The 26,753-nt window shown below is 45.2% G+C and overlaps 1 protein-coding gene and 2 pseudogenes across 2 annotated transcripts in view; 1 reads left to right on the plus strand and 2 right to left on the minus strand.

Moving 5' to 3' along the window:
• LOC144772394 (uncharacterized) overlaps window positions 1–26,753 on the plus strand; it is a 552,770-nt gene that overhangs the window by 390,802 nt on the left and 135,215 nt on the right. The window lies entirely within an intron of this gene.
• LOC144772391 (uncharacterized) lies at window positions 336–2,061 on the minus strand (annotated as a pseudogene).
• LOC144771476 (uncharacterized) lies at window positions 15,594–17,230 on the minus strand (annotated as a pseudogene).

A 26,753-nucleotide genomic window follows, 5' to 3' on the forward strand; every position in this document is an offset into this window, starting at 1 on the left:
TTCCCTGAATTTCAGTAATTATTAAGTGGGAGACTGCAGAAGTCAAAATCACTGCTCTAGAACCAGCTCGGCTGAGGGTGTGATTTTGATCCCTGTGCATGGCACTGTTTGTTTAGTTTTGGGCTTGGCTGCTGTACCTTGAGACTAAGAGTTACACAAATATCGTAAAATCCTATCATAAAAACATAAATGAGCAACAGAGCAGTCCTGACCTTTCGCTTGGTATCGCAACAGCTCGCCCTCAACGCTGCAGTCATGTTTCATTTCCTGAAGGAAAATAATATGTGACTACAGTACATTCTTATTTCCCAAAATCTCAACATCGAACCACTGTAAAAATATAATTTTTTTATTTACATGCAATAATGATTGCAAAATGTGATCTTAAAAAGTTATTATTCAAGTTGAAAAACATATCAGATAGTGCAGTTGTTTTGCAGTTAAACAGTAGATTTTGAAGCAGTTCAATATTTTTGAAAAAAACACATTGCACTGTATGTATAAACGGAGAGGCCGCTGTCAGTATGAAGTTATCTCAACATAGGTACTGCTGAGCCTGTTTTTAATTATGAAAATAACTAAACTCTTGCCATGGAAGGAGATGAATGTGCATAGGATAACCATGATAGGGCAGAAGAAGAATGCAAACTATCTCAACTTCTCTCTCCACCTGTATTGCTTGAGTATTTTGTCACAGTATTTCATAGCTTTGAAAAGTCTTAATGGAAAAGTCTTAATGGAAAAGTCAAGATGGAAGCAGCTTTGCAGCACACCTGGGACCCCTCCCGTAGGTCACTAAGTAGAGATGTGTACAATACAGGCAGGGCAGCCCGTTCTCTCTAACTCATGCTTGGAGTCTCTACAATCCACAAAACATTAGGGGGACAGAAGCAGTCTTTATCATGTTGCCCTGCTCTTCCTAAACTGCTTGACCATGTCAGTCAGCTTCTCCAGACCCTCCACCAGTCCGTCACCGGTAGTGGCGCAGCATCCTTGGGCATGCCACTCATGACCCCGCACCTTCTGAAGACCAAGCTTTTCCACCAGCCCGGAGGGGCTGCTGGCTCCAGGCAAGTCCTGCTTGTTAGCAAGGAGCACAAAAGGCACGTCCTGCATTTCCACATTCTCAAGGAAGGCCACCAGCTCATCTCGGGCCTCCTCAAACCTCTCTGAGTCAGCGCTGTCCACCACAAACAGAAGGCCGTCTGTGTTTAGGATGTAGTGTTTCCACAAAGGTCTGATCTTGTCTTGGCCGTTGACATCCCAGACAGTGAAGGACACGTTCCAGGTGGGCTCCAGCGTTTCCACGTTGAAGCCGATTGTAGGGATGGTGACCACGGTCTTATTCAGCTTCCATCTATACAAGATTGTGGTTTTCCCAGCAGCGTCGAGGCCCAGCATCAAGATCCGAGCTTTCAGTCCACGAAAGCCCATCAGAGTGTCGTAGAGTGTGCTCAGGAAAAGGCCCATGATGTCCACAATGTTGAGTTCTGGAGCTTGAACCCTCTGGAGCACAAACCTCCTGCGGCTAAGTTCCTCTGCAGCTGGGATCTACTGGAGCTCAGACCTGTGGAACTGGAACCCGAATGAGACTGAATCCTCTGGAGCAATGACTTTCTAGCGCTGGCACCTTCTAGAGCAGTGTCTTGCAAAAGCTAGAACTTTGGAGATAGAGCTAGTGGATCTTGCATCGTTTGAAAATGTGTCCCTTTAAGAGCAAAGTCCTCCTGGACCCGGGATTCTTTAGAGCTTGGACCACAAGAGCTCGGGCACCAGAGCTCCGACCCTCCAGACTTTAGTTAAGCTGGAATTATTGGCTGCTTGCATTCCTTAGAGCTTTCAGGAGCTCAGACCTTCCCTTGAGCCGGGACCCTCCGGAGCTCGGCCCCAGGAGTTGACCTTCTCTGCAGTTTGCTTCCTTCTTTTTTTCTTTCCTTTCTCTGGTGACGCCCCGTCTCGACTCCTCGTCTGCACATTTCCCTCTTTCCTGCTCTTCTGTGTCTCTGGGCACGACCTTCAGTCTGCCTATTTATGCATTGCTGCTGCCAGGCCACGCCCCTTCTCGCTTCACCTGTTGAGATAATTCCAAGGAGGAGGGGTGGGGTTCTCTCGCAGGCCGCCTTGTGATTGGCTGAACCGCCCTGCCCCTCGCGTCTGTCACTGCTGTTCCTTCCGCCTCACCGCGGCTGCGTCACAGAAGCCTCCGCTGGAAGAGCCGCGCTGGAAGGCGCGCTCACGCCAGGAGTGACGCAGGCACAGATATGGGCTGCACGTGCTCATGAGAGTCACTCATATGTGAAGAAAACAAAGCAAGGTCTCTGGTTCCCCGTGTTAGAGCTCCGCACCCCAGCTGCTTCATGCTGGGCCGGCCAGGCTCGAGTCTGGTGCCCGGCTCAGCTCAGATCGAGGTTCAGTAACAAGAAGAGTGTCGTGCATTTTCCCTTAGGACCTCGCTCTGCCCAGGATGTGGCGTTTACACCTCCTCTTGCAGCACCGGACACTGAGCCAGTGATGCATCCTTTTTGCCCCGAGACAGAAACTCATATTTCCTCTTACCCAGTGCACTGTTCTACTTCTTAGACTAGAATATTGCTCTTTAATTTTTTTTACAAAACTACAACTGAACCAGAATACACACTTGATTTTGTTGCTTTTTTCTTTGTAAATTAACAATTAGTTAAAAACATCCTACAACTTCACACAGTAAATATACATGATTACATACCACTCTAATAAACATAGGGCCTCATTTATGAAAAGTGACTCATAGCTGCGTGAAAACAGTGATGCATCACTTTTCATTGCGCCCTCCTTTCGACACCAATGATGCCTCATATTTACAGTATGACGCATCATGTTGCAAGGAGTTACAGATACGTCAGTATTTCTAACATATCTGCAGGCGCAAAAATGACGCATTGCTGGAGTGTGTCACAAAAGTGATGAAACTCCAGCAATGGCACGGGCAAGTTCCATGTTAAATGTCCCTGCGTCAGTCTTACACCTGCTATGAGGCAGGCGTAAGATATTGATGCATTTGCGTCCTAGAAGTGGCGCAGTGAAATCTTATAGATTTCACTGCATCACTTCTACGACCCTTTCTTGCGTCGGAACGCCGCCCATGCATACATTATACCTGGCGCAGGTATAATGGTGCGCAGGGGTTTACAAAGCGGCACATCTAGAGGCGTCACTTTGTAAATATGGTGCAACAATGCTAATTTTTTACGCTGCTGATGCGTCACAAAAAGTGACGCATCGGCGGCGTAAAAGTGATGCAAGGCCTCATAAATAAAGCCCATAGTTCTACATCGTTAAAACAAGAATAGAGACAAGAATATGAAATACATAGGATCTCGTGCAGATAACCAGAGGAAAATATGAGAGGCAAACCTTTCCCTGACAGGAAACCATAGCTCACATAGTTTACATGCATTAGGGTGATTTTGACTAATGATGAACTCGAACCAAAGAGCAAGGATACATTTCGGCCAGCAAGCTTTTTGATCTAGTCGTTCACTTTGTAGCCAAGAGCTAGAAATACCCAATCTAGCAACTGTAATTACAACGAATGTCTACATAATCTCTCTAGTCAGCATAATCCGCTCACTTGATATCAATGTCCTTTCTTATGCCGACAACATGCGGTCGTTCTGTACCTCATGGACAAAACGGCCAGTACCCGGATCAAATTCAACAACTGCATCACTGAAATAGCACCACTGTCTAAATCAGAACACCGATAAGGATGAAATTGTGATCTTCAGGAAGAGCATATCACTGTGGGACTCCACCTGGTGGCCTACAGAGCTAGGACCAACCCCCACCACCCACACCAAGAACCTCAAGATTACAATCAACCGAAAAATCACCATGACCACCCCAGTCTGTGCAATCGCCGCCTCCTGCTTCCTTACCTTGAATATGCCAACGGAGATTTTCAAATGGTTCCCAATCAACACCTATAAAATCGTTGCGCATGCCCTGGTTGCAAGGAAGCTGGACTATGGGAACGCCCTTGAAGCCGGGATCAACAAAAAACTCACCAGAAGACTATATACCAATCAGAACTCTGCAGCCAGAATCACTCTCAACCTCCCATGCCGGAGTCCCATCACGCCAGCCCCCCCTCCATCACCCTCCCCAGTCTGTCTTTCACGTAAACTACCCAGGTCCCTGTGACTTTGTTTGGGTTAAGACACAACAGTGGGGCACTTTGAGAGGTGCCCCTAACCATGGCACAGTTGCTGCTGTCCGCTTTTGCAGTAAATATCATTCAATGTCATCCGTTTAACACTTGATACTCGTTATTTAATCCTCTTCTCACTTCTGTACTCGTAATTTAAACCACATGCAAGTGCGAAGCCAATTTTCAAGGTTTCTCATATTCGAGATGGGCCATCATTTCCCCTTATAAGATTCCTGGCGCAAAAATTAATAACATGACATTGAATGACATTGAATGATATTTACTGCAAAAGCGGACAGCAGCAACTGTGCCATGGTTAGGGGCACCTCTCAAAGTGCCCCACTGTTGTGTCTAATACATTCACGCGCCATTGGAGCTGGGCGCGGTACCATTGAGCACGCCAGACTTAGGTTACAAACACTTGTAAAATTTGATGAAACTTAGGTGTGCAACCCACCCCCACTACATGATGTTCAATATTTCGGCTCCGCCGGGTTTGCACCCAATTAGATAGGAATAAAAGGAGAAAAGGGACATTGAACACAAGCAATAATTAATTATGGAACTATTAACGTGTCAGACAAGTGCTTTATGTTCTAGATTGTTATCAGACACAATTCCTCAAGGTTAACTTATGTGTTAGAAATGTACTTTTCATTTACCGCCGCGATGCAACATGGTATTGGTAGTATAGCAGAAGGCTTTTAGAGTGCGAAATAGTTCAGGTGCAAATGACTAACGTAATGGGGAGAGCACATGGGGAGGAGGGGCGCTAGCAGCTTTTCCTAAAAGCGAGGAGGTTCCGCCGGGGATTAGCATTTTTTCAGTACAGGAAGGAGGACGTATGTTTGAGAGCAGGTATGTGTCAGGGGGAAGTCGATGGCAAGCGTTTGGTTCACCAGCCTATTTCGTAAGGATTCAGTAAGCTTGTATAGGAGAGCGTTATGTACTAGCTAAGGAAGACCAGTTAAAAAACGCTTGGGGTGGGAAGAGCGAGGGAGAAGTTTTGAGTCAGCCATGAAAAAAATGTGATGAGAAATGTTAATTGAAGGGTATGACGTCGGTGAACTACCACGAGGGTGAAAGGGGCCAATAGCGCAGGGTGAGTTTTTATTTAGCGTTAGCATACGAGTATCGTAGCAATCTGTATCAGGATTGTTTATAAAGCACAATGCCATGTAAAGTAGCAGAGCATAACTGGTGATAAGAGGATATATGATGAAATGTCCGGACAGTACGTAGCGCGTTTTGCGGTTCATGGTAGCCAATGTTATTAATTTTTGAGCCAGGAATCTTATAAGGGGAAATGATGTACATTAAATGGCGTGCATTGTATTCATTGGTGTTTAATTATTTTCACTGTTACCCCTGATGAAGGGCCCTTGGAGGCTCGAAATGCATTGGGTTATGTTAATAAACTGCTTTTTGGATGAAATGAGCATTACTGCGTATTCTTGAATGAAGAGGCATGGATGGCCCATCTCGAATATGAGAAACCTTGAAAATTGGCTTCGCACTTGCATGTGGTTTAAATTACGAGTACAGAAGTGAGAAGAGGATTAAATAAGGAGTATCAAGTGTTAAACGGATGACATTGAATGATATTTACTGCAAAAGCGGACAGCAGCAACTGTGCCATGGTTAGGGGCACCTCTCAAAGTGCCCCACTGTTGTGTCTAATACATTCACGCGCCATTGGAGCTGGGCGCGGTACCATTGAGCACGCCAGACTTAGGTTACAAAGACTTGTAAAATTAGATGGAACTTAGGTGTGCAACCCACCACCACTACATTTTGTTTGGGTTAACCCATTTTCAATACCCACTCCATTACGGCAGATGAGCATCTCCCCCCTGCTACCAGTGCAGCAAAAGTGAAAAAAGGTAATAAAATGAACTACCATTTTATTTTTCACTGCTCCCAGGGATGGGGTACTGCTGCTGACTGGCAGCGGGGAGTGGTGCTTACTCCACCAGTTTACACTGCGCAAGTCACTTTTGTTGGCGTTCTTGCCATGGCTATCCTGACATGCGCATTGTAAACCTCTTCACCTGGCTGTCTCAGAAAGCTGTGTGGAGAGCAGGCACAGGTCTCCTGTGCCCGCTGGAGCGTCAAGGCAGCCAGGTCCATCCAATCCTTGTGCTGCTCTTATGCTGCTCTTATGCTGCTCATCTGCAGCCGGTCCCCTCAATGACTTTCTCCAGTGTTGAGGGTCACCTCCCGCCACTCCATCCCACAACACACCGAAGGAGCTCCACTGTATCACCATTCACAAACTAGCACAATTTACACTCCTCATCCACACTTTGAAGGCACTACATGACATTGGCCCAGTATTACTAGCTGGAAGTGACCAACATTCTCACTATTGTGCTATCCGAGCAGGTCCCCAATGCACCCCTGGTGTTTCTCTTTGGTATTTCTAAGATCAAATTGGCTCGCAGATGTAAATTTGTGGCAGTGGTGTTGCTGCTGGCTAAGCAAAACATAGCAATGAGATGGGAAGCAAACGCGGACCGAAATGTAAAGACTGGATAATAGATATGACAAATTGCATGGAGAGGCTGGAAACATATGCAGAGGAACTACCACAGGCCTCCCGGCCTAGGGACTTCTGGGACTCGCAATGCCTTAGCTCGAAGAAAACAGCGGACTGATTATGTAGATTATTGCGTAAGTACTCTTTATACTATCTAGGCTGTTATATTTACACCATGCTGTAGTGGGCGGGGATTATTCAAGTTCTCTCTAGTAAATGTAAAAAATAGAATCTAATTTTATTCGAGATACATCAAGAAAAATGTTTGTAATGTGGTTGTGTAAACTAACTGCTAACAGATGTAACGATTATTTTGAACATGCTAATTTGTGACTTTGTTGTGTATGGAGGTTTGCAATTACGTATGTACATGAAATGGACCACTGTCTTCTTTGACTGACCAAGATACATAAAATAAAAAAAGATTTTTTTTTTTTAAAACATTGGCCCAGCATACCTCAAGAGTCACATCTGCTTTCACAAACCTTCCAGACACCTTCGCTCATCAGGACTCCTACTTGAACAAATCCCACGGTAATGGAAAACAGATCTGCTAGTCAAGCCTTCTCTTACATTGCTTCTAAAACATGGAATGACCTGCCTCTACTCATAAGAACCTCCTCCTCACTTCTTGAATGCAGCTAGAAGCTGAAGACCTGGCTTTTTGAGTAGACCGACTAGGCCGTAGGTGTGCCTACACTCACACCTGCTCTGTGCCAGAATGCTCAGAGCCAAAATAATCAACATTGAATACCATTTAACATCATTGCAGCAGGTTATTACATTTATTAAAGATAGTGACCCAAATGGTAGCAAGATTGGGCAATTGACAAAAACATGAGTAGTATCAACAATCGAACCCCTGCACCAAAAACAGTTGAAAGTCTCCCTGAAAACCATTTAAAACAGTTGATGGGGTGTATAGTACGTATCATATAGGACCTTGAACGAATAGACTTTCAAGCAAGATATATTACGATTCTTTTAAGCTATCTGATTGCTAAGCCTGATGTATTTGAGAAGGACAAGGAGGTCCAGACTGTGTAGACCACTTAATCGACAGTTGCTCAAATTAATGCGTGTGTGGCCTGCAGCTCATAGGGATCTGATGGAAAACCCCAAAAGAGCCACATTTAGGCCAGCTGTAGAAGCAACTCAGAAACTGGTTCTGTTCCACTGAAACCTCATTAGCTCAAAGGTGAGCGCGGTAGTCTCGGAGCTGCAAGTATCTTAAGAAGGCCTTCCTGTGCACACCAAATGAGCTCTGTAATTCCTTAAATGAAAGAAGAATACCTATGTGAAACAGTTGTCCAAGCCTTTCAACGCCAATGGACTGCCACTGTACACTCATCCTCAACTTTTACGCCTCACCACTTTCAAATGTTTTTAGCCGCCATTGCATGCCGAACGGATGGAATCCAGCAGTGCACCGTACTGCAAGGGTTGACTCTTTCCCACAGCAAAGCCAATATTGAGAGTGTACCGAATGGGGTAAGAAGGGCGCAGTAGGTCTGGTGATCAGCAAATAAGAGCTGTATAGACTGTGCAATTACTGGAGGCACAGGGATGAGAGGCCCCACTCCACGGGGGTGCCGTGTGGTCCATATAACATACAGTGAAGACAAAACTGGTGATTAACAACGAGAGTGGGTTAAACAAAGAATTAATGGCCAGAGTCAAACCAGGGGTCTGGTCCAGTTCTACGAGCACAAATTTCAGCTGAGCACCCAAAAAAATCAGCATGGAACTCTGTTTTCTTTTGTACATCTCAGAAATATATTATGTTGTGCTAAACAGGCGTACAGAAGGGCCATTGAAGTTTGTGTTTCAGGCTTCACTAGCTAGACAAAAGGGGGGGGTGGAGGGGGGTCAAGGGACTAATTAAAAATTCAAAGAGCCCTTGCATAGGCACCAGCCTGTAACCACAAAGATAACTGAGGGCCCGATGTACAAACATTAGGAATACCGGTTTCCTAATTGCGATTCTCTCCGAATCGCAGTTACGAAATCAGTATTCCAAATGTATGAAACTCAGTGAGTTTCAGTTAGGGATTCCTTGTGGGTCACTAATCAACCTACCTCATGGTCGCAGTTTGTGACTCATTAAGAATCACAGCCATCACAGGGATGATGGCCTGCTGAGGTCAAGTCAAGTGAAACTTTGTTTGGCATAAACCATAAAAGACAGTCCTAAAATTGTACAATACAAATAATTGTTCTTAAAATATTAAAAATATTCTCATTGTATGACTGTTGTTTGCTACAAAGGTTTAGGATTAGGTACTTGAAGAGTGCATGACTGCCGAGAGGCTTCCTAGCGCTAGGTAAGTTGTGCTGACCAGTAGGGTAGAACTATGGGGAACTACAGAGAGAAAAGCCAGGTATTAAGACCTTTCCTAAAACTGGACTCCTCTTCTGCATGCCTCAGCTCCGGGGGCATAGAGTTTCAAAGTTTGGAGGCCAGATAGGTGAAGGATCTGCCTCCCCATTTCATCCTCCTGATTCTAAGAATTCTCAATAGACTGTCATGGGCCGATCTTAAGGATCTGGTCGGTAAATAAGGGGAGAGGAGCCCACTGATCCTAAGGGGACCCTTGTTGTTGATAGCTTTATGTGTGAAGGTGCAAAAACTATGTGTAACAGTTACTAGAAAGACATCCCCTTATAATCATTGAAATAATGAGACATCATGAACCATTATTTAATCCTCAAAAAATATTAAAAAGGCAGATTGAAAAAATGGATGTATGACATTACAACGCATGCTTTCACTCCGCATGCCATTACGACGCAACTTTTACAACGCAAGTGGTTACAACGACTTGCGTTGGGGGGCTCTGGATAGTGAATAGTTTAATTTACTATTCCAACTCCAGTCCCCGTGGATAGTAGGGAAGGTGTTGGATAGTAATTAAACTATTCCCTATCCTAGAGTGCCCTCCAGCGCAAGTCGTTGTAATGACTTGCGTTGTAATAGTTGCGTTGTAATGGTAGTGCGGAGTAAAAGTTGCGTTGTAACTGATGTTTCCCTGAAAAAATATAACAGTACTATAAAAGGTAAAGTTCAGATACAGGGTTTGGCAATCTCATTATCACATTGGGATCATCTCATATCTCCTTCTGATTGCTATTGATTTCCTTATAAAATTAAGAACAGCAAAACATGCTTTTCAAAGATTTTGTAAAAATGTCAGACCATCCACGTGAGTTCTAAAGTTGGATTTCCTTCAGACTCGCCTTAAAAACTCTATTCTGATATCAGCAACTAATGAGCAGGACAAGATAAAGTGACAAGTGCTTTGTTTACTGGTATAATCAATCAATCAGGGAATTGTAAGCGTGCTACTCATTCGTGAGGGTCTCAAGGCCATGAAGGGGGAGGGGGTCCGCAGATTTGTTTAGCCGAAAAGCCAGGGCTTGAGGGTTTTCCTGAAAGTGTTCAGGGAGGGGGTGCAGCCGATGTCTGCCGGTAGCTCATTACAGGTCTTGGCTGCAATGTGAAAGAAGGATCTTCCGCCTGCTCTGGCTCCGTGGACGCGCAGGGTTTCGGCCAGTGCGAGGTTGTAAGATCTGAGGTTTCTTTTGGGTACTTGGAAGGTGATTCTGTTGAGGTATTTGGTTCCGTTGTTGTGTAAGCATTTCTAGGCGCGAGTGAGAATTTTGAAAGTGACTCTTTTCTCCACTGGAAGCCAGTGGAGACTTTGTAGGTGTTGGCTGATGTGTTCATGTTGGGGGATGCCGAGGACGAGTCTGGCGGCAGTGTTCTGTATTGTCTGGAGTTTGCGGAGTAGGGACTTGTTGATGCCGGCATAAAGTGCGGTTCCATAGTCCATCCTGCTGGTGATGAGTGCGTGGGTGACTGTCTTTCTTGACTCAGGGGGGATCCGGAGGATGCGGAGGGTGTTGAAGCAGCAGGAAGTGACGCCGTTGACCTGTCGGTTCATGGTGAGTGATGAGTTGAGTAAGATGCAGAAGTTCTTCGCATGATCTGAGGGGGTAGGTGGGCTTCCAAGGGTGGGCGGCCACCAGGTGTTGTCTCATGCAGAAGGTGTGGTACCGAGGACGAGGACTTCTGTCTTTTTGGCGTTGAGCTGTTCGTCATTCAGATTGCGGCGTCTTGCATTCCTTTCTGGAAGTTGAGTTTGGCAGTGGTGGGGTCTTTGTTGAGGGAGAAGATGAGCTGGGTGTTGTCGGCGTAGGATACAATGTTGAGGCCGTGTTGGCTGACGATGGATGCGAGGGGGGCCATATAGATGTTGAAGAGGGTGGGGCTCAGTGATGAACCCTGTGGGACTCCGCAGGTGATTTTCGTGGGGTCGGAAAGGAAGGGTGGGAGTTTGATCCTTTGGCTTCTTCCAGTGAGGAATGATCGGATCTAGTAAATGTAAATGTAAATGTACAGGAATTTTATATAGCGCAAATCACCGAGCGGTTTCTAAGCGCTTGCTTAGGGAACCCGTCCTGGTATTCCCCTGTGAGATAACCCCGGTAGGGTATCCGCAAGGTGAAAGCCAGGCATCCCGCCGCGAGGGGCCGTTGTGGAGATTAAGCAAGCTATTGCCCAGAGTCGCAGAGTGTGAACCCGTGAATCGAGTAGGCTCCGGAGCGAGAATTGTCGAGTCCATGGACATCTAGTCCAAGGCTGTCCATTGTATGCCCGCGTCATATAGTCGTGTAGTCTGGTGACTAGTGTGCAGTGGGAGACGGTGTCAAAGGCCGCTGATAGGTCGAGTAGGATGAGGGCTGCGGAGTGGCCTTGGTCCAGGAGGGTGCCGATGTCGTCTGTGGCGGCCAGTAGGCCGGTCTCCGTGCTGTGGTTGCTTCGGAATCCGGATTGGGAAGGGTTGAGGACGGCGTTCTCTTCAATGAATTGTGTCAGTTTCCTGTTGGCTGTTTTCTCTGCAACTTTGACTGCAAATAGGAGGAGCGAGATGGGCCGATAGTTCTTGAGGTCGGAGGGGTCAGCTGTGGGCTTCTTGAGCAGGGGTCTGACTTCTGCGCGCTTCCAGTAGTCTGGAAAGGTGCCTGTTTTGAAGGTGGTGTTGATTGTGGGTTGAAGTTCAGTTGTGATGGAGGCCACGGTTCTGTGGTGATCACACCCACAGAGGGGTAAGTTGTGTGACCAAATGCATTGATGAGGAAAAGCCACCTTAAAATGTAATACAGGGAACCTCAAGATAGAAAGCAGTAGTGAACTGGGTTTGTTACTCAGAGTAGGTATGGTTCTATATTAGCAGTCATGGAGATCGTAATATATCTATTAATTGCTACCTTGGATTGTTCCTTCTGAAGCCTTATGTTGGAGCGATGGTTCAGAAAGCACTTTTTAAACTCTTTGGTTTTTAAAGTTATCCGTGCAGGATTTGTGAACAGGTTTTTCTTATCTATAGATTCAAAATTTTCCTTCAGGTAGGTGCACTAAGGAATTCGGGCCACCCCATTTAAAGAAAAACAAGTGGAAATGCAAGATCGGACATACTCTGCCTCTGGGTTTGTCCAAGTCTTAATCCTCATTAGTAAATGTGTCAGGCCCAGTGTGTCTTCTCAATAACTAAGGGCTAATTCTTCATGGCATATCAGTGTAGCAGTCCCTGGAGGCACCATTATTAATCTTTGCAAAAAATTATTTTCCACCTGTTGGAGAGGGGTCGCGTTTGCATACCTCCATAAACCCACTCCCTCTGCCCCAACAGAAATACATTTGGCTTTAAACGGTGGGTTCATTCTTTGATGGGTTTCTGTCTCAGCTTGTGAAAAAATCTAAAAATTGCCTCACTATTCCTTTTAAAAAGTTGTACTCTGGCAATTAAAAGTATTTTCTAATAAAAGGAGGAACTAAAAAGAATGCCTAAATAATTAAAATAATTTACTTTCTCTAAAATCGTATTCCCCGGAATAGGGTGGGAAGTAATTCGAATGTAACTAATTAATAATTAATTTTTATTAATTGGTATTGATAATATTATTGTTAATTATGAATTGGAAATTATTTTTTATTAATTGGTAATTAATTGTAGTAATTAAGTTTTTTTGGTATACATTATTTAATTGTTCAATATTTGTTAATTGGTAATTATTTTTTATAATTAGTGTGTTCTTGTTATGTTTAAAAAAATACTTTTTAATTATTTATTAATATTATACATTTTTATGTATTGGTATTTATTATTAATTTATTGTTAATTATTGATTGGTAATTATATTTTAAATTATTTTTTGGTATTTTTAAATAGTTTATAGTTATTTCATAATTAATTCAGTAATATTTTTTTATATTTTAATTATTTTTAAGTATGTTGTTTTTAACTTCTACGCTATCCAACACTTTCCCTACTGTTGCACTCACTGGAGTTGGAATAGTAATTTTTACCCCTATGCTATCCAACACTTACCCTACTGTTGCACTCTCTGGAGTTGGAATAGTAATTTTTACCCCTACGCCATCCAACACTTTCCCTACTGTTGCACTCTCTGGAGTTGGAATAGTAATTTTTACCCCTACGCTATCCAACACTTTCTCTACAGTTGCACTCTCTGGAGTTGGAATAGTAATTTTTACCCCTATGATATCCAACACTTTCCCTACTGTTGCACTCTCTGAAGTTGGAATAGTAATTTTTACCTCTACGCTATCCAACACTTTCCCTACTGTTGCACTCTCTGGAGTTGGAATAGTAATTTTCACCCCTACGCTATCCAACACTTTTCCTACTGTTGCACTCTCTGGAGTTGGAATAGTATTTTTTTCCTCTACGCTATCCAACACTTTCACTACTGTTGCACTCTCTGGAGAGTGGAATAGTAATTTTTACCCCTACGCTATCCAACACTTTCCCTACTGTTGCACTCTCTGGAGTTGGAATAGTAATTTTTACCCCTACACTATCCAACACTTTCCCTACTGTTGTACTCTCTGGAGTTGGAATAGTAATTTTTACCCCTACGCTATCCAACATTTTCCCTACTGTTGCACTCTCTGTAGTTGGAATAGTAATTTTTACCCCTACGGCTATCCAACACTTTCCCTACTGTTGCACTCTCTGGAGTTGGAATAGTAATTCTTACCCCTACACTATCCAACACTTTTCCTACTGTTGCACTCTCTGAACTTGGTATAGTAATTTTTACCCCTAGGCTATCCAACACTTTCCCTACTGTTGCACTCTCTGGAGTTGAAATAGTAATTTTTACCCCTACGCTATCCAACTTTCTCCTTACTTTTTTAAATTTGTTTTACATTTTTATTTAATTTTTATTTATATTATTTTATGTGTATAGATGTATTTGTAATGTATAATTTTATTTATAGTTATTAAAATATTATTATAAGTTATTATTAAGTAAGCATATATATTATGTATTATATGTATATGTTTGATATTTTTTCATTCAAATTATGTATATTAATTATTATTAAATATTATAAAATATTGTTAACTATGTTTATTACATTTATAAGTATTATTTAATTTATTTTACTTTTCCATTTTTTTTCCGATATTTTTGTACTTACCTTGTTGGAGATACGACGTCGATATTTGTTGACATCAAAAATTTTTGTCGCGACATATTTGTATGTTCATATTTGTGTTTCAACATTTGTCAGACATTCCTTTGAGCCAGGTCATCCTTCATTCATTCTCACTCTTCTCTTTGCTTTTTCTCCATCTCACTCCCTCACAATTTCAATTTTTCTCTGCCAAATCTCCCCTCCTGCTGTCTCTCTCTTTTTCCTCTCTATCCTTGTATCTCTTTTTCTACTTTTTCTTTTTTCTCTGTCCTTCTTACTTTTAAAAGCACAAGCAAATTAGATACTACGACAGCGTGTAAGGGCTGTGCTTAAGCAAGGAAGGAGTGAAACTGAGAGTAATACCTACGTTTGGTTATGACACAGTAGAAGGCCGGAGACACAGGGAGAAATTGCCAAAGATAAAGCTGGAGACCACATACGGTCTGTGAGAAAGGATTGGAAAATGACTACACAGAAATAGGGCTGCAGTCCTACCCTGGTGACATGCTTCTATAGGGTTATTTAAGGTATTTAACTCATTTCATCCATCAGCCCCCGCATGGCGATGTCCTCTGTATCAAAGCCACTCCTGTTACCCCAGTGAGCTGATCTGGATCATATCAAATTATGTCATTTCCTGAGATGTTCATTTTAATATGCTTAAACCTGAGAAATTCCTACCACTTTTGGTCATTGAAAAACGATTGTCAAAGTATGGAAATGTGGTTGTTAACCCAATGCTATATTAAGGGTGCACGACTGCTTAGAAAAGTAAATACTATTAGCAGATTGATAAAAATGTATGTAAATAAAGAACCACAATGTAAAACTGAAGTTGGCATCCTCAAATGATCAGTGAAAGAAGTGCAGGTAAATCAAACAGATATAGTGTGGATGATGAGTAGCTGATGAGTAGCCAAAGTTGAATTTAGAAAATCTCCAACCTTACCACTGCAATAAAAATTTTGAATTTTTGTGTTTATTTGTGATTAAATTAAAAATGATAGAAATCCCCGAATTTCAGTAATTATTAAGTGGTAGTCCGCAGAAGTCAAAAAGGTTTGGAATCACTGCTCTAGAACCAGCTCGGCAGAGGGTGTGATTTTGATCCCTGTGCAGGGTACCATTTGTTTAGTTTTGGGCTAGGCTGCTGTACCTTGAGACTAAGAGTTACACAAATATCGTAAAAATCTTATCATTAAAACATAAAATGAGCAACAGAGCAGTCCTAGTCCTGACCTTTCGCTTGGTATCGCAGCAGCTCACCCTCAACGCTGCAGTCATGTTTCATTTCCTGAAGGGAAATAATATGTGACTACAGTACATTCTTATTTCCCAAAATCTCAACACTTAACCACTGTAAAAATATTATTTTTTTTATTTACATACAATAATGATTGCAAAATGTGTTCTTAAAAAGTTATTATTCAAGTTGAAAAACATATCAGATAGTGCAGTTGTTTTGCAGTTAAACAGCAGGTTTTGCAGCAGTTCAATATTTTTGAAAAAAATACATTGCACTGTATGTATAACAGGAGAGGCTGTGATCAGTAGGAAGTTATCTCAACATAGGTACTGCTGAGCTCTGTTTTTAATTATGAAAATAACTAAACTCTTGCCATGGAAGGAGATGAATGTGCATAGGATAACCATGACGTGGCAGAAGAAGAATGCAAACTATCTCAACTTCTCTCTCCACCTGTATTGCTTGAGTATTTTGTCACAGTATTTCATAGCTTTGAAAAGTCTTAATGTAGGCCCCAGGATGGAAGCAGCTTTGCAGCACACCTGGGACCTCTCCCTTAGGTCACTGAGTAGAGATGTCCACAGTATAGGCAGGGCAGCCCATTTTCTCTAACTCCTGCTTGGAGTCTCTCCAATCCACAAAACATGAGGGGGACAGAAGCAGTCTTTGTCATGTTGCCCTGCTCTTCCGGAACTGCTTGACCATGTCAGTCAGCTTCTCCAGACCCTCCACCAGTCCGTCCCCTGTGGTGGCGCAGCATCCTTGGACATGCCACTCATGCCCCCGCACCTTCTGAAGACCAAGCTTTTCCACCAGCCCGGAGGGGCTGCTGGCTCCAGGCAAGTCCTGCTTGTTAGCAAGGAGCACAAAAGGTACGTCCTGCATTTCCACATTGTCAAGGAAGTCCACCAGCTCATCTCGGGCCTCCTCAAACCTCTCTGAGTCAGCGCTGTCCACCACAAACAGCAGGCCGTCCATGTTGATGAAGTAGTGTTTGCACACAGCTCTGATCTTGTCTTGGCTGTTGACATCCCAGACAGTGAAGGACACGTTCCAGGTGGGCTCCAGCGTTTCCACGTTGAAGCCGATTGTAGGGATGGTGACCACGGTCTTATTCAGCTTCCATCTATACAAGATTGTAGTTTTCCCAGCAGCGTCGAGCCCCAGCATCAAGATCCGAGCTTTCAATGCACGAAAGCCCATCAGAGTGTCGTAGAGTGTGCTCAGGAAAAGGCCCATGATGTCCACAATGTTGAGTTCTGGAGCTTCACTCCTCGGGAGCACAAACCTCCTGCGGCTAAGATCCTCTGCAGCTGGGATCTACTGGAGCTCAGACCCGTGGAACTGGAACCCCAGTGAGATTGAATCCTCTGGAGCAATGACTTTCTAGAGCTGGCACCTTCTAGAGCAGTGTCCTGCAGAAGCTAGAACCTTGATGTTACAGCTAGTGGATCTTGCATCATTTTTAAATGTGGCCCTTTAGGAGCAAAGACCTCCTGGACCCGGGATTCTTTGGAGCGTGCACCACATGAGCTCGGGCACCGGAGCTCCGACCCTCCAGACTTTTTTCAATCTGGAATCATTGGCAGCTTGGATTCCTTAGAGCTTTCAGGAGCTCAGACCTTCCCTTGAGCCGGGACCCTCCGGAGCTCGGCCCCAGGAGTTGAGCTTCTCTGCAGTTTGCTTCCTTCTTTTTTTCTTTCCTTTCTCTGGTGACGCCCCGTCTGGGCTCCTCTTCTGCACGTTTCCCTCTTTCCTGCTCTTCTGTGTCTCTGAGCACGACCTTTAGTCTGCCTATTTATGCATTGCTGATGCCAGACCACGCCCCTTCTCGCTTCACCTGTAGAGTTAATTCAAGGAGGAGGGGGTGGGGCTCTCTCGCAGGCAGCCTTGTGATTGGCTGAACCGCCCTGCCCCCCTGTAGTACTCGCGTCTGTCACTGCTGTTTCTTCCTCCTCACCGCGGCTGCGTCACAGAAGCCTCCGCTGGAAGGCCCGCTCGCGCCAGGAGTGACGCAGACACTGATATGGGCTGCACGTGCTCATGAGAGTCACTCGTATGTGAAGAAAACAAAGCCGGGTCTCTGGTTCCCCGTCTGCAGCCAGGAAACTCCAGTGTGAGCAAAGCGGGCCTGTTAAAGCTCCGGACCCAAGCCTCATGCTGGGCCGGCCAGGCTCGAGTCTGGTGCCCGGCTCAGCTCAGATCGAGGTTCAGTAACAGGAAGAGTGTCGTGCATTTTCCCTGGAGACCTCGCTCTGCCCAGGATGTGGCGTTTACACCTCCTCTTCCAGCACCCGACTCTGAGGCCAGAGATGCATCCTTGTTGCCCTGAGACAGAAACTCATATTTCCTCTCACGCAGTGCACTGTTCTACTTCTTAGACTAGAATATTGCTCTTTAATTTTTTTTACAAAACTACAACTGAACCAGAATTCACACTTGATTTTGTTGCTTTTTTTCTTGGTAAATTAACAATTAGTTAAAAACATCCTACAACTTCACACAGTAAATATACATGATTGCATACAAAGATTAAGACTTAATTTGTCATACCACTCTAATAAACATAGGGCCTCACTTATGAAAAGTTACGCATAGCTGCGTGAAAACAGCGAGGTGTCACTTTTTATTGCGCCCTCCTAGCGACACCAATGATGCGTCATATTTACAGTATAACGCATCATGTCGCAAGGAGTTACAGATACGTCAGTATTTCTAACATATCTGCAGGCGCAAAAATGACGCATTGCTGGAGTGTGTCACAAAAGTGATGCAACTCCAGCAATGGCACGGGCAAGTTCCATGTTAAATGTCCCTGCATCAGTCTTACACCTGCTATGAGGCAGGCGTAAGATATTGACGCATTTGCCTCCTACAAGTGGCGCAGTGAAATCTTATAGATTTCACTGCATCACTTCTACGACCCTTTCTTGCGTCGGAACGCCCCCCATGCATACATTATACCTGGCGCAGGTATAATGGTGCGCAGGGGTTTACAAAGTAGCACATCTAGATGCGTCACTTTGTAAATATGGTGCAACAATGCTAAGTTTTTTACGCTGCTGATGCGTCACAAAAAGTGACGCATCGGCGGCGTAAAAGTGACGCAAGGCCTCATAAATAAAGCCCATAGTTCTACATCGTTAAAACAAGAATAGACACAAGAATATGAAATACATAGGATCTCGTGCAGATAACCAGAGGCAAATATGAGAGGCAAACCTTTCCCTGACAGGAAACCATAGCTCACATAGTTTACGTGTATTAGGGTGATTTTGACTAATGGTGAACTCGAACCAAAGAGCAAGGATACATTTCTGCCAGCAAGCTTTTGGATCTAGTCGTTCCCTTTGTAGCCAAGAGCTAGAAATACCCAATCTAGCAACTATAATTACAACGAATGTCTACATAATCTCTCTAGTCAGCATAATTAGCTCACTTGATATCAATTTCCTTTCTTATGCCGACAACATGCGGTCGTTCTGTACCTCATGGACAAAACGGCCAGTACCCGGATCAAATTCAACAACTGCATCACTGAAATCGCACCACTGTCTAAATCAGATCACCGATAAGGATGAAATTGTCATCTTCAGGAAGAGCATATCACTGTGGGACTTCACCTGGTGGCCAACAGAGCTAGGACCAACCCCCACCACCCACACCAAGAACCTCAAGATTACAATCAACCGAAAAATCCCCATGACCGCCCAAGTCTGTGCCATCGCCGCCTCCTGCTTCCTTACCTTGAAGATGCCAACGGAGATTTTCAAATGGTTCCCAATCAACACCTATAAAATCGTTGCGCATGCCCTGGTTACAAGGAAGCTGGACTATGGGAATGCCCTTGAAGCCGGGATCACCAAAAAACTCACCAGAAGACTATATACCAATCAGAACTCTGCAGCCAGAATCACTCTCAACCTCCCATGCTGGAGTCCCATCACGCCAGCCCCCCCCCCCCTCCTCCATTACGGCAGAGGAGCATCTCCCCCCTGCTACCAGTGCAGCAAAAGTGAAAAAAGGTAATAAAATGAACTACCATTTTATTTTTCACTGCTCCCAGGGATGGGGCACTGCTGCTGACTGGCTGCGGGGAGTGGTGCTTACTCCACCAGTTTACACTGCGCAAGTCACTTTGGTTGGCTGTCTTCGATGGCTAGCCTGACATGCGCATTGTAAACCTCTTCACCTGGCTGTCTCAGAAAGCTGGGTGGAGAGCAGGCACAGGTCTCCTGTGCCTACTGGAGCGTCAAGGCGGCCCGCTCCATCCAATCCTTGTGTTGCTCTTATGCTGCTCATCTGCAGCCGGTCCCCTCAATGGCTTTCTCCAGTGTTGAGGGTCACCTCCCGCCACTCCATCTCACAACACACCGAGGAGTTCCACTGGCTCACCATTCACAAACTAGCACAATTTACACTCCTCATCCACACTTTGAAGGCACTACATAACATTGGCCCAGTATTACTAGCTGGAAGTGACCAACATTCTCACTATTATGCTATCCGAGCAGGTCCCCAATGCACCCCTGGTGTATCTCTTAGGTATTTCTCAGATCAAATTGGCTCGCAGATGTAAATTTCTGGCAGTGGTGTTGCTGCTAGCTAAGCGACAAATAGCAATGAGATGGGAAGCAAATGCGGACCGAAATGTTAAGACTGGCTAATAGATATGACAAATTGCATGGAGAGGCTGGAAACATATAAAGAGGAACTACCACAGGCCTCCCGGCCTAGGGACTTCTGGGACTCGCAATACCTTAGCTCCAAGAAAACAGCGGACTGATTATGTACATTAGTGCGTAAGCACTCATTATACTATCTAGGCTGTTATATTTACACCATGCTCTAGTGAGCGGGGATTATTAAAGTTCTCTCTAGTAAATGTCAAAAATATAATCTAATTTTGTTAGAGATACATCAAGAAAAATGTTTGTAATGTGGTTGTGTAAACTAACTGCTAACAGATGCAGCGATTATTTTGAACATGCTAATTTGTTACTTTGTTGTGTATGGAGTTTTGCAATTATGTATGTACATGAAATGGACCACTGTCTTCTTTGACTGACCAAGATACATACAATAAAAAAAGATTAAAAAAAAAAAAAAAAACATTGGCCCAGCATACCTCAAGGGTCACATCTGCTTTCACAAACCTTCCAGCGGTACAAAAGGGGGTGGTGATGGACGGAGCATCTGAACCAATCAAGCACTCACACCCAGTCAAAAGATCTGGGTTTAATCCATCACCGTTCTTTAGCCCACTCTGCCACCCCAGTTCAGACATGGCTATATGCAAATCAGTCTGACCCTGTGCCTCATGGGAACAGTCCAGCCCGAACTGCCAAGCCATGCCTTCCCTGGACCGGAAACAAGCTTCCGAGGACCGGTTTCTGGCATTACAGCCGTCTTCAGCCCAGCTTGCTTGAATCCAGTGGCAAAGTGAGCAAGGGACTCGCGTCTGAGCATACCCTGCCACACTTATGGCGGCCAAAAGCGGTACAAAAGGGGGTGGTGATGGACGGAGCATCTGAACCAATCAAACACTCACACCCAGTCAAAAGATCTGGGTTTAATCCATCACCGTTCTTTAGCCCACTCTGCCACCCCAGTTTAGACATGGCTATATGCAAATCAGTCTGACCCTGTGCCTCATGGGAACAGTCCAGCCCGAAATGCCAAGCCATGCCTTCCCTAGACCGGATACAAGCTTCCGAGGACCGGTTTCTGGCATTACAGCCGTCTTCAGCCCAGCTTGCTTGAATCCAGTGGCAAAGTGAGCAAGGGACTCACGTCTGAGCATACCCTGCCACACTTATGGCGGCCAAAAGCAATACAAAAGGGGGTGGTGATGGACGGAGCATCTGAACCAATCAAACACTCACACCCAGTCAAAAGATCTGGGTTTAATCCATCACCGTTCTTTAGCCCACTCTGCCACCCCAGTTCAGACATGGGTATATGCAAATCAGTCTGACCCTGTGCCTCATGGGAACAGTCCAGCCCGAACTGCCAAGCCATGCCTTCCCTGGACCGGAAACAAGCTTCCGAGGACCGGTTTCTGGCATTACAGCCGTCTTCAGCCCAGCTTGCTTGAATCCAGTGGCAAAGTGAGCAAGGGACTCGCGTCTGAGCATACCCTGCCACACTTATGGCGGCCAAAAGCGGTACAAAAGGGGGTGGTGATGGACGGAGCATCTGAACCAATCAAACACTCACACCCAGTCAAAAGATCTGGGTTTAATCCATCACCGTTCTTTAGCCCACTCTGCCACCCCAGTTTAGACATGGCTATATGCAAATCAGTCTGACCCTGTGCCTCATGGGAACAGTCCAGCCCGAAATGCCAAGCCATGCCTTCCCTGGACCGGAAACAAGCTTCAGAGGACCGGTTTCTGGCAATACAGCCGTCTTCAGCCCGGCTTGCTTGAATCCAGTGGCAAAGTGAGCAATGGACTCACGTCTGAGCATACCCTGCCACACTTATGGCGGCCAAAAGCGGTCCAAACCTTCCAGACACATTCGCTCATCAGGACTCCTACTTGAACAAATCCCACGGTAATGGAAAACAGATCTGCTAGTCAAGCCTTCTCTTACATTGCTTCTAAAGCATGGAATGACCTGCCTCTACTCATAAGAACCTCCTCCTCACTTCTTGAATGCAGCTAGAAGCTGAAGACCTGGCTTTTTGAGTAGACCGACTATGCCGTAGGTGTGCCTACACTCACACCTGCTCAGTGCCAGAATGCTCAGAGCCAAAATAATCAACTTTGAATACCATTTAACATCATTGCAGAAGGTTATTACATTTATTAAAGATAGTGACCCAAAATGGTAGCAAGATTGGGCAAGTGACAAAAACATGAGTAGTATCAACAATCGAACCCTTACACCAAAACCGTTTCTACCATTAGGCAGAACTAGGCGGCTGCCTAGGGTGGCAAAAGGTGGAGGGCGGCAAAACACATGAGTTTGGGAATCCCCTTAGTGCAATCGCACACCTGACCTGGAACAACAAGCTCCCTGTGCTCGTCGCCCATACATGTAGTGGTGAAGAGCATGCCCTGAATTAACTTTTGCCTTACATTGTTTAGCCCGCTTGCATCTTTTCCGGAGGCCTGCGTCTTTTGGGTGTTTTTTTCAGAGGTAGTGGCACCTGCCTTTGTAACCGGACTTGGCAGGTCTCGGATAGAGAAGGGGAGGGAGGCAGAGGGGCGGCTCTTTCCTGCCTCAAAAGCTTGTGACAAACCCTCCCTGACACGCTGCTTTTTTCCCCCTTTCCGGCTTATTCAGCACTTTATGGAGACTCCCCGGGCCTGCCCGAGGACTCCTCGTTCCGGTGAGAAGCCTCTCTGTTCATGCGCATTATCCTGCCGTGCTACATCTCCCCCAGAAGACTCACAGCACAGGCCTCATGTACGTTATCCTCCTGCTGTGCTAGCCCTCGCCTCAAGGGTGCCTTCGGGCTATCCTCAGGACTGGTGCTTTATTCCACACTACAATCTCTCGCTCTCCTGGTACCCTAACACTGACCTAAGGGGTGCCTTATCCTTCCGTGCTACACTCTTCCTCCCCCAGAAGACTCACAGGACTTGTCTCAGGTGCATTATCCTGCCATGCTATGTCTCCCCAGAAGACTCACAGCACAGGCCTCAGGTGCATTATCCTACCGTGCTACATCTGCCCCCAGAAGACTCACAGCACAGGCCTCAGGTGCACTACCCCGCGCTGCTACATCTCCCCCAGAAGACACAGCGCAGGTCTCAAGTACATTATCCTGCACTGTTACATCTCGCCAGAAGACTCACAGAACAGGCCTCAGGCCAGTTTTAGGTTGGCAGCGGGGCTGAAGTTCCCCACGAGGGGGTGCAGGGAGGTGTAGGGGTGCAGAAAGATTGTACAGAAGGGTTGCAGTAGTGTGGTGGAGGAGGGCATGTGAGGGGTGTGAGAGAGTGTGTGTGCACAGGTGAGGGGTGCTGACAGGATGTGGATGAGCTGAAGTGGGGTGCAGGGAGGGGTCTAGGAGGCCAACTGTGGGCGCTTAGAGAAACCAGAAGGGAGATGGATCAGCAAGGCGCTAAGGGAGATGTGAAGAATGAAAACCTGAAGTGTGCGCATATAGGAGGTGGTGGTGAGGGTCCTCTAGGGGACTTAGGGTGCTGAGTGTGACTTGGGTAATGTGCGAGAGTGCCGTGATGGGTTAGGAGAGTATGTGGGAGGAAGTGAGGGATTAGGGGACTGGTTGGAATACAGTGACAAACTTTTGTTTGAGGGCAGCTGTGGATTTCGGTGTCTCTTGTTTACAAGTGTCATGCTGAAGTCTAGATGCCCCCTTCTCATCCATAGCCAAGCTATGCATACTTGGCAGATACCCTGCAAAACTATGAAACTAGTTTCCCACACTGCAGAATAGGAAACTGCACCAGTTGGCATCAGACCCCCTGTCGCGTGGAATTGAACTGAAAAGATATTTCCATGAGACAATGTGCCTAGAAAGAAGTGGTTTTGAAGGGTTTGAGCTGAATACATTTTCACTAAAGTAAGATAAGAGAAACCTATGAAATGCCCTACTCCAATATTGTTATTGTGATTGTTGTATAGCACTGCGTTCAGCACAGGGCTGCTTCTGGGTGCTTGGACTTCTTGACTTTGATATTGATGCAATGTTTGCTCAGTGTCTGTGTACGAAACCTTTCAACTTAACACCGCCAATGTTTAGACAGCTAAAGAAAGGGCCGCCCGGTGCGGACTGGAAAGCTCAGTGGATTAGTGTACCTGCGGCAGAGATCTGCGTGTAACATTTTCAGTGTTGGTTTGTGCTATGTTAGGAGTCGATTATCGTTTTGTTACTAGGGATCGTGATTGGGAATCAAATTGTACTTTCTTAAGAAAGAAGCATCGAGCCAAGTAGCTTACTGAAAAGAGACCAGTATCATTTGCATAAAAAAAGAAGCAGGGTTGTGTGTCAGTATCATGACAGATCCTTGTATAGCTGAATCTTTCCAGAGGGTGTATACATCTCTGGTGCCCTGGGGTTGCAATACCCCTCCTTTCTTTCACTGGTATCAGCAAGAGGACCCCACGACACTCCAGTCCAGAAATTGAAATGAGGGACAGAGTAAAGACATTTCCCTGGAGGCCGCTCCTTGCCTGCAGTCCATTGATGTGGGCGGCATGCATTTCTTTAAGAATGGGTCACGAGCGAAGGAGAGACGAGGGCATTAGTGGGGCCGGAGAGGGAGTCTGTCTGCTCGCTGTTACCTCAGCCTGCTCGGATGCTTCTGAATAATACGTGCATGAACGTCTATATAGTACTTTATAGCTGGGCAGGGCGCTCTCAGTTTTGGAACCTACACTGTTTTATAGCATAGACAGCCGGTTGCTTCTTAAGACAGGGGACAGAGTGATGGTAGTAAAAGGGAGGGGGGGCATTTTTCAATTCTCGCCTAGGGCGGCAAAACACCTAGAAACGGCCCTGACAGTTGAAAGTCTCCGTGAAACCCATTTAAAACAGTTGATGGGGTGTATAGTACATATCATATAGGACTTTGAACGAGTAGACTTTTAAGCAAGATATATTACGATTCTTTTAAGCTATCTGATTGCTAAGCCTGATGTCTTTGAGAAGGACAAGGAGGTCCACACTTAATCGACAGTTGCTCAAAGTAATGCGTGTGTGGCCTGCAGCTCATAGGGATCTGATAGAAAACCCCAAAAGAGTCAAATTTAGGCCAGCTGTAGAAGCAACTCAGAAACTGGTTCTGTTACACAGAAACCTCATTAGCTCAAAGGTGAGCGAGCTAGTCTCGGAGCTGCAAGTATCTTAAGAAGGCCTTCCTGTGCACACCAAATGAGCTCTGTAATTCCTTAAAAGAAAGAAGAATACCAATGTGAAACAGTTGTCCAAGCCTTTCAACGCCAATGGACTGCCACTGTACACTCATCCTCAACTTTTACGCCTCACCACTTTCAAATGTTTTTAGCTGCCATTGCATGCTGAACAGATGGAATCCAGCAGTGCACCGTACTGCAAGGGTCGACTCTTTCCCACAGCAAAGCCAATATTGAAAGTGTACCGAATGAGGTAAGAAGGGCGCAGTAGGTCTGGTGATCAGCAAATAAGAGCTGTATAGACTGTGCAATTATAGAGGCACAGGGATGAGAGGCCCCACTCCACAGGAGTGCGGTGTGGTCCATATAACATACAGTGAAGACAATACTGGCGATTAACAACGAGATTGGGTTAAACAAAGAATTAATGGCCAGAGTCAAACCAGGGGTCTGGTCCAGTTCTACAAGCACAAATTTCAGCTGAGCACCCAAAAAAATCAGCATGGAACTCTGTTTTCTTTTGTACATCTCAGAAAAATATTATGTTGTGCTAAACAGGCATACAGAAGGGCCATTGAAGTTTGTGTTTCAGGCTTCACTAGCTAGACCAAAGGGGGGGGGGGGGGGGGGATGGGGGTCAAGGGACTAATTAAAAATTCAAAGAGCCCTTGCATAGGCACCAGCCTGTAACCACAAAGATAACTGAGGGCCCGATGTACAAACATTAGGAATACCGGTTTCCTAATTGCGATTCTCTCCGAATCGCAGTTACAAAATCAGTATTCCAAATGTATGAAACTCAGTGAGTTTCAGTTAGGGATTCCTTGTGGGTCACAAATCAACTTACCTCATGAATATAAATGAGGTAGGTCGCAGTTTGTGACTCATTAAGAATCACAGCCATCACAGGGATGATGGCCTGCTGAGGTCAAGTCAAGTGAAACATTGTTTGGCATAAACCATAAAAGACAGCCATAAAATTGTCCAGTACAAATAATTGTTCTTAAAATATTAAAATATTCTCCTTGTATGACTGTTGTTTTCTACAAAGGTTTAGGAATAGGTACTTGAAGAGTGCATGACTGCCCGGAGGCTTCCTAGCGCTAGGTAAGTTGTGCTAACCAGTAGGGAGAACTATGGGGAACTACAGAGAGAAAAGCCAGGTTTTAAGACCTTTCCTAAAACTGGACTCCTCTTCTGCATGCCTCTGCTCCGGGGGCATAGAGTCTCAAAGTTTGGAGGCCAGATAGGTGAAGGATCTGCCTCCCCATTTCATCCTCCTGATCCTAAGAATTCTCAATAGACGGTCATGGGCCGATCTTAAGGATCTGGTCGGTAAATAAGGGGAGAGGAGCCCACTGATCCTAAGGGGACCCTTTTTGTTGATAGCTTTACGTGTGAAGGTGCAAAAACTATGTGTAACGGTTACTAGAAAGAC

The sequence above is a fragment of the Lissotriton helveticus genome, chromosome 8, assembly GCF_964261635.1.
Source record: "Lissotriton helveticus chromosome 8, aLisHel1.1, whole genome shotgun sequence".
NCBI classification, from domain to species: domain Eukaryota; kingdom Metazoa; phylum Chordata; class Amphibia; order Caudata; family Salamandridae; genus Lissotriton; species Lissotriton helveticus.